Source organism: Anomaloglossus baeobatrachus, chromosome 7 (genome assembly GCF_048569485.1).
Source record: "Anomaloglossus baeobatrachus isolate aAnoBae1 chromosome 7, aAnoBae1.hap1, whole genome shotgun sequence".
Classification (NCBI taxonomy): domain Eukaryota; kingdom Metazoa; phylum Chordata; class Amphibia; order Anura; family Aromobatidae; genus Anomaloglossus; species Anomaloglossus baeobatrachus.
This window is the reverse complement of record NC_134359.1, coordinates 87,957,874-87,971,314: the sequence shown is the minus strand read 5'-3', so window position 1 is coordinate 87,971,314 and position 13,441 is coordinate 87,957,874.

The window sequence follows — 13,441 nt, the reverse complement described above, 5'->3', positions numbered from 1 at the left end:
GCGCTGGGGTCCTGGGTTCAAATCCCACCAAGGACACTATCTGCAAGGAGTTTGTATGTTCTCCCCGTGTTTGCGTGGGTTTCCTCCGGGTACTCCGGTTTCCTCCCACACTCCAAAGACATACAGCTAGGGACTCTAGATTGTGAGCCCCAATGGGGACAGTGTTGCAAATGTATGTAAAGCGCTGTGGAATTAATAGCGCTATATAAATGAATAAAATTATTATTATTATTATTATTCAGTTTTGAACTCTTTATTAAATACAGTCTCTACCTATACCTAAAGCCATTGATCCAGAAGAAGGCAAAAAACCTGGACACATTCAGCCAATTTGTGCCACAGGGAAAAAATTCCTTCTCGACCCCAAGAAAAGGCGATCAGTTCAAGAACCCTGGACCAAGGCTATACTACAACTAACTGAGCTATAGGACGGTTATATCATATAAGAACCCTTATGTGGAATTCATAAACTGGCCAACAGAAGAACTGGAATTAGGCCGGTGGTAGTATGGTACTTGTTTAGGCCTGTTGTTTGAAGACCAGAAATAGCCTTCGCTATTGCCCCAGACTAGGACAGATTTTGTATTTTATTACCTTTCAGAGCATCGCATCCCTGAAGAATGAAATCATTAGGGATGATCGAATACCACAAATATCCGACTTCGCGAATATCCGACCAATAGGTCACTGCTATGTGAATATTCGATGCGCAATATAAGTCTATGGGAAGCCCAAACAATTGTTATTCGGGTTATCCATAGACTTACATTGCATATCAAATATTCGCAAATAGTCAAATAGCGGCAACCTGTTTGCGAATTTTCGCAAAGTCAGATATTTGTGGTATTTGATCATCCCTAGAAATCATCCTTAGTGACTAAGTGAGTAAATTAAACGAAAAAAGTGCACGTTTGTTATGATGCTCAAGATGGGGACCAGAATGTGGACTAATAATAAAATAAGGAACATGATAGGAGACATATCTACAATACATACATTATTCTTATCTATCTAATATGATGACAACAGCTCTCCAGACCCGCAACCCACCACAAGGACCACTCCTGTCTAATCCCTGAAGAATGAAATCATCCTCAGTAACAATGTGAGGGGGATAAGCGCCTCCTTTGATCTCAGAGTATAGACTCCCGGGAAAGAGTGCTGCTCAAACTGTTGGGGTGCAGATGTGGGACCCTATACCAGAGATGATGTCCTCCACCCAACTTTCAAAAAGCTGTAAGGGTCGTCAGTAGAGATGGGTAGTCGAGCTGGGCTATCAGACGGTCACCTCTGTAGCTGTAGTGTCATTTTTCGTATGGTCCCGATGTGTAAATTAAAAAAAGTACACGTTTGTTATAATGTACAAGATGGGGACCATAATGTGGACAAAATAACAAAATAGCGAACATGATAGGGGACATTTCTACAATACATACATTATTCTTATCTATATAATAGGATGACAACAGCTCTCCAGACCTGCATCCCACCACAAAGACCACTCCATCCCTGAAGAATGAAATCATCCTAAGTGACGAAGTGAGGGAATTCGTGCCAACCTGTGGTCTCAAGGCATTGTCTCTTATAAGAGTCCTGCTCAAGGTGATGGGGTGCAACTGTGGGACCCTATACCAGAGATAATGTCCTCCACCCAACTTTCAAAAAGCTGTAAAGGTCTTCAGTAGAGATGGGTAGTCGAGCTGGGCTATCAGACGGTCACCTCTGTAGCTGTAGTGTCATTATTCGTATGGTCCCAATGTGTAAATTAAAAAAAAGTGCACCTTTGTTATAATGTACAAGATGGGGACCATAATGTGGACAAAAAAAACAAAATAGGGAACATGATAGGGGACATTTCTACAATACATACATTATTCTTATCTATATAATAGGATGACAACAGCTCTCCAGACCTGCATCCCACCACAAAGACCACTCCAGCCCTGAAGAATGAAATCATCCTTAGTAACGAAGTGAGGGACTTCGTGCCAACCTGTGGTCTCAAGGCATTGACTCTTATAAGAGTCCTGCTCAAGGTGATGGGGTGCAACTGTGGGACCCTATACCAGAGATGATGTCCTCCACCCAACTTTCAAAAAGCTGTAAGGGTCTTCAGTAGAGATGGGTAGTCGAGCTGGGCTATCAGACGGTCACCTCTGTAGCTGTAGTGTCATTATTCGTATGGTCCCAATGTGTATATTAAAAAAAAGTGCACCTTTGTTATAATGTACAAGATGGGGACCATAATGTGGACAAAAAAAACAAAATAGGAAACATGATAGGGGACATTTCTACAATACATACATTATTCTCATCTATATAATAGGATGACAACAGCTCTCCAGACCTGCATCCCACCACAAAGACCACTCCAGCCCTGAAGAATGAAATCATCCTTAGTGACGAAGTGAGGGACTTCGTGCCAACCTGTGGTCTCAAGGCATTGTCTCTTATAAGAGTCCTGCTCAAGGTGATGGGGTGCAACTGTGGGACCCTATACCAGAGATAATGTCCTCCACCCAACTTTCAAAAAGCTGTAAGGGTCTTAAGTAGAGATGGGTAGTCGAGCTGGGCTATCAGACGGTCACCTCTGTAGCTGTAGTGTCATTAATCGTATGGTCCCAATGTGTATATTAAAAAAAAGTGCACCTTTGTTATAATGTACAAGATGGGGACCATAATGTGGACAAAAAAAACAAAATAGGGAACATGATAGGGGACATTTCTACAAAACATACATTATTCTTATCTATATAATAGGATGACAACAGCTCTCCAGACCTGCATCCCACCACAAGGACCACTCCAGCCCTGAAGAATGAAATCATCCTTAGTGACGAAGTGAGGGACTTCGTGCCAACCTGTGGTCTCAAGGCATTGTCTCTTATAAAAGTCCTGCTCAAGGTGATGGGGTGCAACTGTGGGACCCTATACCAGAGATGATGTCCTCCACCCAACTTTCAAAAGCTGTAAGGGTCTTCAGTAGAGATGAGTAGTTGAGCTGGGCTATCAGACGGTCACCTCTGTAGCTGTAGTGTCATTATTCGTATGGTCCCAATGTGTAAATTAAAAAAAAGTGCACATTTGTTATAATGTACAAGATGGGGACCATAATGTGGACAAAATAGCAAAATAGGGAACATGATAGGGGACATTTCTACAATACATACATTATTCTTATCTATATAATAGGATGACAACAGCTCTCCAGACCTGCATCCCACCACAAAGACCATCCCAGCCCTGAAGAATGAAATATCCTTAGTAACGAAGGGAGGGACTTCGTGCCAACCTGTGGTCTCAAGGCATTGACTCTTATAAGAGTCCTGCTCAAGGTGATGGGGTGCAACTGTGGGACCCTATACCAGAGATGATGTCCTCCACCCAACTTTCAAAAAGCTGTAAGGGTCTTCAGTAGAGATGGGTAGTCGAGCTCGGCTATCAGACGGTCACCTCTGTAGCTGTAGTGTCATTATTCGTATGGTCCCAATGTGTACATTAAAAAAAAGTGCACCTTTGTTATAATGTACAAGATGGGGACCATAATGTGGACAAAATAACAAAATAGGGAACATGATAGGGGACATTTCTACAATACATACATTATTCTTATCTATATTATAGGATGACAACAGCTCTCCAGACCTGCATCCCACCACAAAAACCACTCCAGCCCTGAAGAATGAAATCATCCTTAGTGACGAAGTGAGGGACTTCGTGCCAACCTGTGGTCTCAAGGCATTGTCTCTTATCAGAGTCCTGCTCAAGGTGATGGAGTGCAACTGTGGGACCCTATACCAGAGATGATGTCCTCCACCCAACTTTCAAAAAGCTGTAAGGGTCTTAAGTAGAGATGGGTAGTCGAGCTGGGCTATCAGACGGTCACCTCTGTAGCTGTAGTGTCATTATTCGTATGGTCCCAATGTGTATATTAAAAAAAAGTGCACCTTTGTTATAATGTACAAGATGGGGACCATAATGTGGACAAAAAAAACAAAATAGGGAACATGATAGGGGACATTTCTACAATACATACATTATTCTTATCTATATAATAGGATGACAACAGCTCTCCAGACCTGCATCCCACCACAAGGACCACTCCAGCCCTGAAGAATGAAATCATCCTTAGTGACGAAGTGAGGGACTTCGTGCCAACCTGTGGTCTCAAGGCATTGTCTCTTATAAAAGTCCTGCTCAAGGTGATGGGGTGCAACTGTGGGACCCTATACCAGAGATGATGTCCTCCACCCAACTTTCAAAAGCTGTAAGGGTCTTCAGTAGAGATGAGTAGTTGAGCTGGGCTATCAGACGGTCACCTCTGTAGCTGTAGTGTTATTATTCGTATGGTCCCAATGTGTAAATTAAAAAAAAGTGCACATTTGTTATAATGTACAAGATGGGGACCATAATGTGGACTAAATAACAAAATAGGGAACATGATAGGGGACATTTCTACAATACATACATTATTCTTATCTATATAATAGGATGACAACAGCTCTCCAGACCTGCATCCCACCACAAAGACCATCCCAGCCCTGAAGAATAAAATTATCCTTAGTAACGAAGTGAGGGACTTCGTGCCAACCTTTGGTCTCAAGGCATTGACTCTTATAAGAGTCCTGCTCAAGGTGATGGGGTGCAACTGTGGGACCCTATACCAGAGATGATGTCCTCCACCCAACTTTCAAAAAGCTGTAAGGGTCTTCAGTAGAGATGGGTAGTCGAGCTGGGCTATCAGACGGTCACTTCTGTAGCTGTAGTGTCATTATTCGCATGGTCCCAATGTGTATATTAAAAAAAAGTGCACCTTTGTTATAATGTACAAGATGGGGACCATAATGTGGACAAAAAAAACAAAATAGGGAACATGATAGTGGACATTTCTACAATACATACATTATTCTTATCTATATAATAGGATGACAACAGCTCTCTAGACCTGCATCCCACCACAAAGACCACTCCAGCCCTGAAGAATGAAATCATCCTTAGTGACGAAGTGAGGGACTTCGTGCCAACCTGTGGTCTCAAGGCATTGTCTCTTATAAGAGTTCTGCTCAAGGTGATGGGGTGCAACTGTGGGACCCTATACCAGAGATGATGTCCTCCACCCAACTTTCAAAAGCTGTAAGGGTCTTCAGTAGAGATGAGTAGTCGAGCTGGGCTATCAGACGGTCACCTCTATAGCTGTAGTGTCATTATTCGTATGGTCCCAATGTGTAAATTAAAAAAAAGTGCACATTTGTTATAATGTACAAGATGGGGACCATAATGTGGACAAAATAACAAAATAGGGAACTTGATAGGGGACATTTCTACAATACATACATTATTCTTATCTATATAATAGGATGACAACAGCTCTCCAGACCTGCATCCCACCACAAAGACCATCCCAGCCCTGAAGAATGAAATTATCCTTAGTAACGAAGTGAGGGACTTCGTGCCAACCTGTGGTCTCAAGGCATTGACTCTTATAAGAGTCCTGCTCAAGGTGATGGGGTGCAACTGTGGGACCCTATACCAGAGATGATGTCCTCCACCCAACTTTCAAAAAGCTGTAAGGGTCTTCAGTAGAGATGGGTAGTCGAGCTGGGCTATCAGACGGTCACCTCTGTAGCTGTAGTGTCATTATTCGTATGGTCCCAATGTGTATATTAAAAAAAAGTGCACCTTTGTTATAATGTACAAGATGGGGACCATAATGTGGACAAAATAACAAAATAGGGAACATGATAGGGGACATTTCTACAATACATACATTATTCTTATCTATATAATAGGATGACAACAGCTCTCCAGACCTGCATCCCACCACAAAGACCACTCCAGCCCTGAAGAATGATATCATCCTTAGTGACGAAGTGAGAGACTTCGTGCCAACCTGTGGTCTCAAGGCATTGTCTCTTATAGGAGTCCTGCTCAAGGTGATGGGGTGCAACTGTGGGACCCTATACCAGAGATGATGTCCTCCACCCAACTTTCAAAAGCTGTAAGGGTCTTCAGTAGAGATGGGTAGTCGAGCTGGGCTATCAGACGGTCACCTCTGTAGCTGTAGTGTCATTATTCGTATGGTCCCAATGTGTACATTAAAAAAAAGTGCACCTTTGTTATAATGTTCAAGATGGGGACCATAATGTGGAAAAAAAAACAAAATAGGGAACATGATAGGGGACATTTCTACAATACATACATTATTCTTATCTATATAATAGGATGACAACAGCTCTCCAGACCTGCATCCCACCACAAAGACCACTCCAGCCCTGAAGAATGAAATCATCCTTAGTGACGATGTGAGGGACTTCGTGCCAACCTGTGGTCTCAAGGCATTGTCTCTTATAAGAGTCCTGCTTAAGGTGATGGGGTGCAACTGTGGGACCCTATACCAGAGATGATGTCCTCCACCTAACTTTCAAAAAGCTGTAAGGGTCTTCAGTAGAGATGGGTAGTCGAGCTGGGCTATCAGACGGTCACCTCTGTAGCTGTAGTGTCATTATTCGTATGGTCCCAATGTGTATATTAAAAAAAAGTGCACCTTTGTTATAATGTACAAGATGGGGACCATAATGTGGACAAAAAAAACAAAATAGGGAACATGATAGGGGACATTTCTACAATACATACATTATTCTTATCTATATAATAGGATGACAACAGCTCTCCAGACCTGCATCCCACCACAAAGACCATCCCAGCCCTGAAGAATGAAATTATCCTTAGTAACGAAGTGAGGGACTTCGTGCCAACCTGTGGTCTCAAGGCATTGACTCTTATAAGAGTCCTGCTCAAGGTGATGGGGTGCAACTGTGGGACCCTATACCAGAGATGATGTCCTCCACCCAACTTTCAAAAAGCTGTAAGGGTCTTCAGTAGAGATGGGTAGTCGAGCTGGGCTATCAGACGGTCACCTCTGTAGCTGTAGTGTCATTATTCGTATGGTCCCAATGTGTATATTAAAAAAAAGTGCACCTTTGTTATAATGTACAAGATGGGGACCATAATGTGGACAAAATAACAAAATAGGGAACATGATAGGGGACATTTCTACAATACATACATTATTCTTAGCTATATAATAGGATGACAACAGCTCTCCAGACCTGCATCCCACCACAAAGACCACTCCAGCCCTGAAGAATGATATCATCCTTAGTGACGAAGTGAGAGACTTCGTGCCAACCTGTGGTCTCAAGGCATTGTCTCTTATAGGAGTCCTGCTTAAGGTGATGGGGTGCAACTGTGGGACCCTATACCAGAGATGATGTCCTCCACCCAACTTTCAAAAGCTGTAAGGGTCTTCAGTAGAGATGGGTAGTCGAGCTGGGCTATCAGACGGTCACCTCTGTAGCTGTAGTGTCATTATTCGTATGGTCCCAATGTGTACATTAAAAAAAAGTGCACCTTTGTTATAATGTTCAAGATGGGGACCATAATGTGGAAAAAAAAACAAAATAGGGAACATGATAGGGGACATTTTTACAATACATACATTATTCTTATCTATATAATAGGATGACAACAGCTCTCCAGACCTGCATCCCACCACAAAGACCACTCCAGCCCTGAAGAATGAAATCATCCTTAGTGACGAAGTGAGGGACTTCGTGCCAACCTGTGGTCTCAAGGCATTGTCTCTTATAAGAGTCCTGCTTAAGGTGATGGGGTGCAACTGTGGGACCCTATACCAGAGATGATGTCCTCCACCTAACTTTCAAAAAGCTGTAAGGGTCTTCAGTAGAGATGGGTAGTCGAGCTGGGCTATCAGACGGTCACCTCTGTAGCTGTAGTGTCATTATTCGTATGGTCCCAATGTGTATATTAAAAAAAGGTGCACCTTTGTTATAATGTACAAGATGGGGACCATAATGTGGACAAAAAAAACAAAATAGGGAACATGATAGGGGACATTTCTACAATACATACATTATTCTTATCTATATAATAGGATGACAACAGCTCTCCAGACCTGCATCCCACCACAAAGACCACTCCAGCCCTGAAGAATGAAATCTTCCTTAGTGACGAAGTGAGAGACTTCGTGCCAACCTGTGGTCTCAAGGCATTGTCTCTTATAAGAGTCCTGCTCAAGGTGATGGGGTGCAACTGTGGGACCCTATACCAGAGATGATGTCCTACACCCAACTTTCAAAAGCTGTAAGGGTCTTCAGTAGAGATGGGTAGTCGAGCTGGGCTATCAGACGGTCACCTCTGCAGCTGTAGTGTCATTATTTGTATGGTCTTAATGTGTATATTAAAAAAAAGTGCACCTTTGTTATAATGTACATGATGGGGACCATAATGTGGACAAAATAACAAAATAGGGAACATGATAGGGGACATTTCTACAATACATACATTATTCTTATCTATATAATAGGATGACAACAGCTCTCCAGACCTGCATCCCACCACAAAGACCACTCCAGCCCTGAAGAATGAAATCATCCTTAGTGACGAAGTGAGGGACTTCGTGCCAACCTGTGGTCTCAAGGCATTGACTCTTATAACAGTCCTGCTCAAGGTGATGGGGTGCAACTGTGGGACCCTATACCAGAGATGATGTCCTCCACCCAACTTTCAAAAAGCTGTAAGGGTCTTCAGTAGAGATGGGTAGTCGAGCTGGGCTATCAGACGGTCACCTCTGTAGCTGTAGTGTCATTATTCGTATGGTCCCAATGTGTATATTAAAAAAAAGTGCACCTTTGTTATAATGTACAAGATGGGGACCATAATGTGGACAAAAAAAACAAAATAGGGAACATGATAGGGGACATTTCTACAATACATACATTATTCTTATCTATATAATAGGATGACAACAGCTCTCCAGACCTGCATCCCACCACAAAGACCATCCCAGCCCTGAAGAATGAAATTATCCTTAGTAACGAAGTGAGGGACTTCGTGCCAACCTGTGGTCTCAAGGCATTGACTCTTATAAGAGTCCTGCTCAAGGTGATGGGGTGCAACTGTGGGACCCTATACCAGAGATGATGTCCTCCACCTAACTTTCAAAAAGCTGTAAGGGTCTTCAGTAGAGATGGGTAGTCGAGCTGGGCTATCAGACGGTCACCTCTGTAGCTGTAGTGTCATTATTCGTATGGTCCCAATGTGTATATTAAAAAAAGGTGCACCTTTGTTATAATGTACAAGATGGGGACCATAATGTGGACAAAAAAAACAAAATAGGGAACATGATAGGGGACATTTCTACAATACATACATTATTCTTATCTATATAATAGGATGACAACAGCTCTCCAGACCTGCATCCCACCACAAAGACCACTCCAGCCCTGAAGAATGAAATCATCCTTAGTGACGAAGTGAGAGACTTCGTGCCAACCTGTGGTCTCAAGGCATTGTCTCTTATAAGAGTCCTGCTCAAGGTGATGGGGTGCAACTGTGGGACCCTATACCAGAGATGATGTCCTACACCCAACTTTCAAAAGCTGTAAAGGTCTTCAGTAAAGATGAGTAGTCGAGCTGGGCTATCAGACGGTCACCTCTGTAGCTGTAGTGTCATTATTCGTATGGTCCCAATGTATATATTAAAAAAAAGTGCACCTTTGTTATAATGTACAAGATGGGGACCATAATGTGGACAAAAAAAACAAAATAGGGAACATGATAGGAGACATTTCTACAATACATACATTATTCTTATCTATATAATAGGATGACAACAGCTCTCCAGACCTGCATCCCACCACAAAGACCATCCCAGCCCTGAAGAATGAAATTATCCTTAGTAACGAAGTGAGGGACTTCGTGCCAACCTGTGGTCTCAAGGCATTGACTCTTATAAGAGTCCTGCTCAAGGTGATGGGGTGCAACTGTGGGACCCTATACCAGAGATGATGTCCTCCACCCAACTTTCAAAAAGCTGTAAGGGTCTTCAGTAGAGATGGGTAGTCGAGCTGGGCTATCAGACGGTCACCTCTGTAGCTGTAGTGTCATTATTCGTATGGTCCCAATGTGTATATTAAAAAAAAGTGCACCTTTGTTATAATGTACAAGATGGGGACCATAATGTTGACAAAAAAAATCAAAATAGGGAACATGATAGGGGACATTTCTACAATACATACATTATTCTTATCTATATAATAGGATGACAACAGCTCTCCAGACCTGCATCCCACCACAAAGACCACTCCAGCACTGAAGAATGAAATCATCCTTAGTGACGAAGTGAGGGACTTCGTGCCAACCTGTGGTCTCAGGGCATTGTCTCTTATAAGAGTCCTGCTAAAGGTGATGGGGTGCAACTGTGGGACCCTATACCAGAGATGATGTCCTCCACCCAACTTTCAAAAAGCTGTAAGGGTCTTCAGTAGAGATGGGTAGTCGAGCAGGGCTATCAGACGGTCACCTCTGTAGCTGTAGTGTCATTATTCGTATGGTCTTAATGTGTATATTAAAAAAAAGTGCACCTTTGTTATAATGTACAAGATGGGGACCATAATGTGGACAAAAAAAACAAAATAGGGAACATGATAGGGGACATTTCTACAATACATACATTATTCTTATCTATATAATAGGATGACAACAGCTCTCCAGACCTGCATCCCACCACAAAGACCACTCCATCCCTGAAGAATGAAATCATCCTTAGTGACGAAGTGAGGGACTTCGTGCCAACCTGTGGTCTCAAGGCATTGTCTCTTATAAGAGTCCTGCTCAAGGTGATGGGGTGCAACTGTGGGACCCTATACCAGAGATGATGTCCTCCACCTAACTTTCAAAAAGCTGTAAGGGTCTTCAGTAGAGATGGGTAGTCGAGCTGGGCTATCAGACGGTCACCTCTGTAGCTGTAGTGTCATTATTCGTATGGTCCCAATGTGTATATTAAAAAAAAGTGCACCTTTGTTATAATGTACAAGATGGGGACCATAATGTGAACAAAAAAAACAAAATAGGGAACATGATAGGGGACATTTCTACAATACATACATTATTCTTATCTATATAATAGGATGACAACAGCTCTCCAGACCTGCATCCCACCACAAAGACCACTCCAGCACTGAAGAATGAAATCATCCTTAGTGACGAAGTGAGGGACTTCGTGCCAACCTGTGGTCTCAGGGCATTGTCTCTTATAAGAGTCCTGCTAAAGGTGATGGGGTGCAACTGTGGGACCCTATACCAGAGATGATGTCCTCCACCCAACTTTCAAAAAGCTGTAAGGGTCTTCAGTAGAGATGGGTAGTCGAGCTGGGCTATCAGACGGTCACCTCTGTAGCTGTAGTGTCATTATTCGTATGGTCCCAATGTGTATATTAAAAAAAAGTGCACCTTTGTTATAATGTACAAGATGGGGACCATAATGTGGACAAAAAAAACAAAATAGGGAACATGATAGGGGACATTTCTACAATACATACATTATTCTTATCTATATAATAGGATGACAACAGCTCTCCAGACCTGCATCCCACCACAAAGACCACTCCAGCCCTGAAGAATGAAATCATCCTTAGTGACGAAGTGAGGGACTTCGTGCCAACCTGTGGTCTCAAGGCATTGTCTCTTATAAGAGTCCTGCTCAAGGTGATGGGGTGCAACTGTGGGACCCTATACCAGAGATGATGTCCTCCACCTAACTTTCAAAAAGCTGTAAGGGTCTTCAGTAGAGATGGGTAGTCGAGCTGGGCTATCAGACGGTCACCTCTGTAGCTGTAGTGTCATTATTCGTATGGTCCCAATGTGTATATTAAAAAAAAGTGCACCTTTGTTATAATGTACAAGATGGGGACCATAATGTGGACAAAAAAAACAAAATAGGGAACATGATAGGGGACATTTCTACAATACATACATTATTCTTATTTATATAATAGGATGACAACAGCTCTCCAGACCTGCATCCCACCACAAAGACCACTCCAGCCCTGAAGAATGAAATCATCCTTAGTGACGAAGTGAGGGACTTCGTGCCAACCTGTGGTCTCAAGGCATTGTCTCTTATAAGAGTCCTGCTCAAGGTGATGGGGTGCAACTGTGGGACCCTATACCAGAGATGATGTCCTCCACCTAACTTTCAAAAAGCTGTAAGGGTCTTCAGTAGAGATGGGTAGTCGAGCTGGGCTATCAGACGGTCACCTCTGTAGCTGTAGTGTCATTATTCGTATGGTCCCAATGTGTATATTAAAAAAAAGTGCACCTTTGTTATAATGTACAAGATGGGGACCATAATGTGGACAAAAAAAACAAAATAGGGAACATGATAGGGGACATTTCTACAATACATACATTATTCTTATTTATATAATAGGATGACAACAGCTCTCCAGACCTGCATCCCACCACAAAGACCACTCCAGCCCTGAAGAATGAAATCATCCTTAGTGACGAAGTGAGGGACTTCGTGCCAACCTGTGGTCTCAAGGCATTGTCTCTTATAAGAGTCCTGCTCAAGGTGATGGGGTGCAACTGTGGGACCCTATACCAGAGATGATGTCCTCCACCCAACTTTCAAAAAGCTGTAAAGGTCTTCAGTAGAGATGGGTAGTCGAGCTGGGCTATCAGACGGTCACCTCTGTAGCTGTAGTGTCATTATTCGTATGGTCCCAATGTGTATATTAAAAAAAAGTGCACCTTTGTTATAATGTACAAGATGGGGACCATAATGTGGACAAAAAAAACAAAATAGGGAACATGATAGGGGATATTTCTACAATACATACATTAATCTTATTTATATAATAGGATGACAACAGCTCTCCAGACCTGCATCCCACCACAAAGACCATCCCAGCCCTGAAGAATGAAATTATCCTTAGTAACGAAGTGAGGGACTTCGTGCCAACCTGTGGTCTCAAGGCATTGACTCTTATAAGAGTCCTGCTCAAGGTGATGGGGTGCAACTGTGGGACCCTATACCAGAGATGATGTCCTCCACCCAACTTTCAAAAAGCTGTAAGGGTCTTCAGTAGAGATGGGTAGTCGAGCTGGGCTATCAGACGGTCACCTCTGTAGCTGTAGTGTCATTATTCGTATGGTCCCAATGTGTATATTAAAAAAAAGTGCACCTTTGTTATAATGTACAAGATGGGGACCATAATGTGGACAAAAAAAACAAAATAGGGAACATGATAGGGGACATTTCTACAATACATACATTATTCTTATCTATATAATAGGATGACAACAGCTCTCCAGACCTGCATCCCACCACAAAGACCATCCCAGCCCTGGAGAATGAAATTATCCTTAGTAACGAAGTGAGGGACTTCGTGCCAACCTGTGGTCTCAAGGCATTGACTCTTATAAGAGTCCTGCTCAAGGTGATGGGGTGCAACTGTGGAACCCTATACCAGAGATGATGTCCTCCACCTAACTTTCAAAAAGCTGTAAGGGTCTTAAGTAGAGATGGGTAGTCGAGCTGGGCTATCAGACGGTCACCTCTGTAGCTGTAGTGTCA